This window comes from Phocoena sinus, chromosome 16 (genome assembly GCF_008692025.1).
Source record: "Phocoena sinus isolate mPhoSin1 chromosome 16, mPhoSin1.pri, whole genome shotgun sequence".
Taxonomy (NCBI): Eukaryota; Metazoa; Chordata; class Mammalia; order Artiodactyla; family Phocoenidae; genus Phocoena; species Phocoena sinus.
Genome location: NC_045778.1, coordinates 11986197 through 11992379, shown reverse-complemented (window position 1 = coordinate 11992379; position 6183 = coordinate 11986197). Strand labels below are relative to the sequence as shown.

General features: G+C 39.4%; 1 non-coding gene across 1 annotated transcript; it reads left to right on the top strand.

Moving 5' to 3' along the window:
• The first annotated feature begins 2680 nt into the window (after positions 1-2680).
• LOC116742078 lies at positions 2681-2787 on the top strand. The gene has a single exon (XR_004346350.1). It is a non-coding gene; the product is annotated as a U6 spliceosomal RNA (small nuclear RNA).
• Positions 2788-6183: the final 3396 nt, after the last annotated feature.

The following is a 6183-nucleotide window of genomic DNA, read 5'->3' as shown; positions in this document are numbered from 1 at the left end:
TTTCCCAAGGAAGCCATGAATACTCAATGGGTGAAGGATAGTCTCTTCAATAAATAGTGCTGGGAAAATTGGATAACCGCATGTAGAAGAAAGAAATTGAACCCCTTACACCACTCACAAAAATTAACTCGAAATGGATTAAATACTTAAGCATATGACATGAAACAATAAAACTCCTACAAGAAAACATAAGAGAAACCTTCTTGAAATTGGTTTTGGCAGAAGTTTTTTGTATGTAACACCAAAAGCACAAGCAACAAAAGCAAAAATTAATAAGTGGAACTACATCAAATTTCTGCACAGCAAAATAAATGCTTCTTTTCAACAAAATGAACACTAACAAAATGAAAAGGAAACCTGTGGTATGGGAGAAAATATTTGCAAATCATATCTAATAAGGGGTTAATATCTAAATAAAGTTCTCATACACCTCAATAGCAGGAAAAAAATCTGATTAAAAATGGGCAGGGAATTGAATAGACATTTTTCCAAAGAAGACAAGACCTACAAATGGCCAACAGATACATGAAAAGAAGCTCAACATCATTAATCAATAGAGAAATGCAAATCAAAACCAAGATGAGCTATCACCACATTCCTGTTAGAATGGCTGTCACTGAAAAGACAGAAGATAAGTGTTGGTGAGGATGTGGAGAAAAGGAAACCCTTGTGCACTGTTGGTGGGAAAGTAAATTATTGCAGCCACTATGGAACACAGTATGGAGGTTTCTCAAGAAATTAAAAATAGAACTATCACCATATGATCCAGTGATTCCACTTCTGGGTATGTATCCAAAGGAAGTGAAAACAGGATCTTGAAGGGATATCTTCACTCCCATGTTCATTGGAGCATTATTCACAGTAGCCAAGATATGGAAACAATCCAAGTGTCCCTCAAGGGATGAGTTGATAAAGAAGTTGTAGTATACATATATACAATGGAAAAATATTCACTTATGAGAAAGAAGGAAATGCTGCTATTTGAGATAATATGAATGGACCTTGAGAACATTATGCTAAGTGAAATAAGTCAGAGAAAGACAAATGCTGCATGATAACACTTATGTGGAATCTAAAAAAGCCAAACTCATAGAAACAGAGAGTAGAGTGGTGGTTACCAAGGGCTGAGAGGTAGGAGAAATGGGGAGATGTTAGTCAAGAGTACTGTTTTATGCCTGTCTCAACCTATCAGTAACTAGTGTTGTTGCTGGACCCTTGTGGTTCTTATCATGATTGTAAGATGCCCTCAGCAATAACCAACAGGAAACTTTGGAAAAAAGGTCTATTAATCAAATGTTCTGGAAATTACACAGCACACCTCGGGCCACACAGTGAAGTCAGGGGTAGAGAAAGAGAGGCAGCAGGCCTAGGGTTCTGCTTTTATTGGGATCAAGTATGGGGACCTAGGGTTTCAAGGGCCTTCTTTTTATTGGGGAATTTAAAACACAGACTGGGAATTTAAAACGTGGGAAGAGAATAAACAAGCAGCCCAAATGGGCAGTTATTGAAATCAATCAAGATCTCTGAAACCAGCTGTCACATCCTCTCAATGACCTCCTCCAATAGTTAAGATGGATATAAAAGAGTATTTTGGTATTATGGAATAGTTCTTTATCTGATTGTGGCAGTGTATGTTATAATTCATAGAAATGCATATTCCCCCGAAAAAGTCAGTTTTATTATGTAATAATTTTTAATGAAAAATAAAGTGCAGGCTTTGCAGACAGACTTCCTAGGTTTGAATCACGTACTAGCTCTTTATCTTGAGATATGTTACTTAATCTCCCTATTTCCTAATTTCCTCATAAAAATAATGGGAATAATAGTGACAGCACCCTCATAGGTTTGAAGTGAACATTAAATGGGGTAAAACATATAAGCATTTAGAACAACCCCTGGTATATAGTAAGTGCTCAATAACTATTAGCAATCATTATTAGTACACATATACATTATTGGGATTCTTTTGTGCTGTGTAATTTTAAAAGAGTATTTTCAACAATTCAGGTGTTCCTTAGTTGATGAGTAGATAAACAAATGTGGTCTAGCAATACAATGAAATAATATTCAGAAGTAAAAAGGAAGTAAATACTGACCCATGCTACAATATGGGCAAACCTTGAAAACATTATGCTAAGTGAAAGAAGCCAAACACGAAAGGTCATATATTGTATGATTCCACTTATATGAAATATCCAAAATAGGCAAATAACTAGAGACTTAAAGTCAATTAGTGATTGCCAGGGGATGGGAGAAAGGGAATTGGGACTGACTGACTGCTAATAGGTATGGGATTATTTTTTTTGGAATGACAGAAATGTTCTGGAATAGATAACGGTGATGGTTGCTCAACTCTGTAAATATACTAAAAACCACTGAATTGTATACTTTAAAGTGTGAACTTTATAGTATGTGAATTACGTCTCGATAAAGCTGTTATTTTTTTAAAGCTCTGAAACAAAGGAGGCTGGGGCAGTTGGGGGCAGCCTAGCCTGTCTCTTTATCTAGTCATGTGGCTGGCAAGGTGTTTATAAGAGATAGCTGTCTTTGAAGTGGATGCCTCTTTGAAGTGGCTCCCTTGGCAATCAAAGCTTAAGTCAGACACTTGCATCACAAAAAGAAAAACCAACTGTCAGGGTTTATGCTACAGGTGCAAACTGTCCCTCATAAGATAAATAAGGTGCTCTCTTCGGCAGCACATATACTAAAATTGGAATGATACAGAGAAGATTAGCATGGCCCCTGCACGAGGATGACACACACATTCGTGAAGCATTCCATATTTTTCATCCACATTTGTCAGACTCAAAATCCCAGTATTTTCTAGTATACCTTGACTATAAATTAAAAATTGTTAAAATAAATGATTTTATGGCATTATATTATGTTAGTAATTTGTTAGTTTATATCAGATATTTATGGTAACTCTAATATCTTTCTTTTTACAACTTTATTGGAGTATAATTGCTTTACAATGGTGTGTTAGTTTCTGCTTTATAACAAAGTGAATCAGTTATACATATACATATGTTCCCATATCTCTTCCCTCTTGCGTCTCCCTCCCTCCCACCCTCCCTAACCCACCCCTCCAGGCGATCACAAAGCACCGAGCTGATCTCCCTGTGCTATGCGGCTGCTTCCCACTAGCTATCTACCTTATGTTTGATAGTGTATATATGTCCATGCCTCTCTCTCGCTTTGTCACAGCTTACCTTTCCCCCTGATGGCTATTGTAAATCATGTAGAAATTAAATTTGAGTTATGAATTACCGCTTTGCAAATTCAGTTGTGGATATTATAAATCTATAAAGTATAAATTCATGTAAGTAGGGGCTTCCCTGGTGGCCCAGTGGTTGGGAGTCTGCCTGCCGATGCAGGGGACACGGGTTTGTGCCCCAGTCTGGGAGGATCCCATATGCCACAGAGTGGCTGGGCCCGTGAGCCATGGCCGCTGAGCCTGTGCATCCGGAGCCTGTGCTCTGCAACGGGAGAGGCCACAACAGTGAGAGGCCTGCGTACTGCAAAAAAAAAAAAAAAAAAAAAAATTCATGTAAGTAATAAACTAACGCTACCTTAATATGCATATGGAAAGAGTTAAATAATAAATTTCTTAGAACTAAAAAAAAATGAGATAAATAAGTTCGAGGGAATCTAATGTACAGCATAGTGATTATCGTTAATAACACTGTATTATATACCTGAAAGTTGCTAAGAGAGTAAGTCTTAAATATTCTCATCACAAAAAAGAAATGGTAATGATGTGATGGAAGTGTTAACTAACACTATGGTGGTAATCATTTTGCAATATATAAGTATATCAAATCAACACACTGAACACCTTAAACTTATACAACATTAATGTCAATCATATCTCAGTAAAACTGGAAGAGATCTTTTTAATTAGAAAATCACTGTTTTATAAATTAGCTCATTTTATTCTCACAGCAACTTTATGAGAAAGACACCATTACTATCCATGTTTTATAGGTAAGGAAACTAAGGTCAGAGAATTTGAAAAACTTTCCCAAGGTCATACATACTAAAAAGGGAAAGGAATGGGATTCAAACCCAGGAAGTCTGACTCCAGAAACCATACTCTCAACACATTCTACTGTTCTGTTTTCAAATATTCTGGAACTAAGTGCTTTTCAGAACTTTAGACTTTCTAGCCAGACAATGTCAAAACTCCAAAATGGCATTGATAAGCCCTTAAAGGAAAACATGCCTGACCAGAATCCTAGGGATGAGGGAGGTGACTCATCATCCCTAAGTAACTGAGTGGGAAAGACACCGAAACTTCTCGAAACATTATAATACACATCCCCCACTGTGACACCTCACCTCACCCAATACCTCTTGCTGAAACCCCAGAAGTTAAGGGCAGACACCTGGAAAAGCCTCAAGGGACCTAGGGAAGTCTGGCTTCCAGCGTTGAGGCAGACTCTACTTCCAACACGGGTAAGCTGCCCCACTTTAGGACCCCCATACCTGCTGCTTCCTGGCCTTAGATCTGAGAGGTAGGAAAAACATATAAAATCTTCATACGCTGAGCACACACTTCATAGGGAGATGCAAAGTTCAGATCAAAATAGCTGACTTGGCTTTCTTATTTTCCAGAGCTGCCTGAAATGTATCTCATGAGGAATTCAGCCATCTCTGAAGGACTTCTTTGGGAAGAGAGTGAGTCAAGACCTCCAGAAGCCAGGTAGGGTGATCCACCATCTCGGTTTGCCAGGGACTGGGGGACTTCTAGGGACACGGACTTCGATTGCTAAAAGCAGGACAGTTGATCACCCTTCACTCTTGTTAGGGTCAGCAAGGACCCCTAGGATTCTTCTTCATTCCAGCACATTCCATTCATGCCAAGCTGTGCTACTTACAGATACAGAGGCATCCAAATGTGTTTTCTGACGGTGAGCATTTTATTTTGACTCCCCCTTCAGCTATTCCTGCTGTAACCCCAGTACCCATTTCCTTAGAATGGCTCCTTTATTCACTGAGCTGGGCTGCTTAAATAAGATGGGATTATTTTCACTAGTTGGTGCCTCCCAGCCAGAGGGGATGTAAAGCCTCCTGGCTTGTTTAGAATTTAACCCCATCTCCTTGAGCTGCTGACTCTCTGAACTGGTCACCAGATAGGCTGCTATCAACCTGGGATAAAGATGCTAGACATGAATAATGATGCATTTCACCATTTTAAAACTTCTCAGTTACAAATCACTAGCTGGAACTGGACCCAATGAAGAGTTTTGACTAATTGTTTTTCATTAAGTTTTTCAATCCCTTACATAATCAGCTTCTCAGAAGCACGTGTCTTGTGGGCAGGACCACCCAATGTTCCCTTAGAAACCTGAAGATGGGGTACCTTAGTGCATGAGCATTTAGAGTACAGTTAGTCCCATTTAAAATTCTCCATTATAAGTAAAGCTAAGCATGTAGTGACAGGCACAGCCCCTGCTTATAAGAGATGGTGCAGTCTAATTAAGGAACTGCACACACACACACTCCTGCAAGCCCCAGGGATTACAGATGTCAGGAGCTGTTAGTACAGAAACTCATTTCTGACAGAGGAGGAGGGGAACCAGGTGTGAGTTCAAGCACCAAAGTCTCTGCCAACTGCAGCAGTTCCCTTCCAAATTGACCTCCTGACTTTGTGTCTTCTACACTTTGGGAAGGCATCTGGATGCCCTGGGGTTGTCCCATGTGGAGGACTGAGTGACTCAGCCTTGGAAAGTGTGTGCAACCCTCCACCTTCTCCTCTACTCTGCTCACATCCACCCATGCAGTTCAGCCCCAGGGACGTTGCTGCTCTTCTGTCTGGCAAAGGTGCCTGCTAGAGCCCCATGGTCTCTGATTCTTGTGATAATCTCTAGGTCTATCCATGTTACTGTAAATGGCATTATTTCATTCTTTTTTATGGCTGAGTAATATTCCATTGTATATATGTACCTCATCTTCTTTATCCATTCCTCTGTCGATGGGCATTTAGGTTGCTTCCATGTCTTGGCTATTGTAAATAATGCTTCAGTGAACATTGGGGTGCATGTATCCTTTCAGATTATGGATTTATCTGGATATATGCCCAGGAGTCAGTGTGCTGGATCATATGGTAGCTCTATTTTTAGTTTTTTAAGGAACCTCCATACTATTCTCCATAATGGCTATACCAGTTTACATTACCAT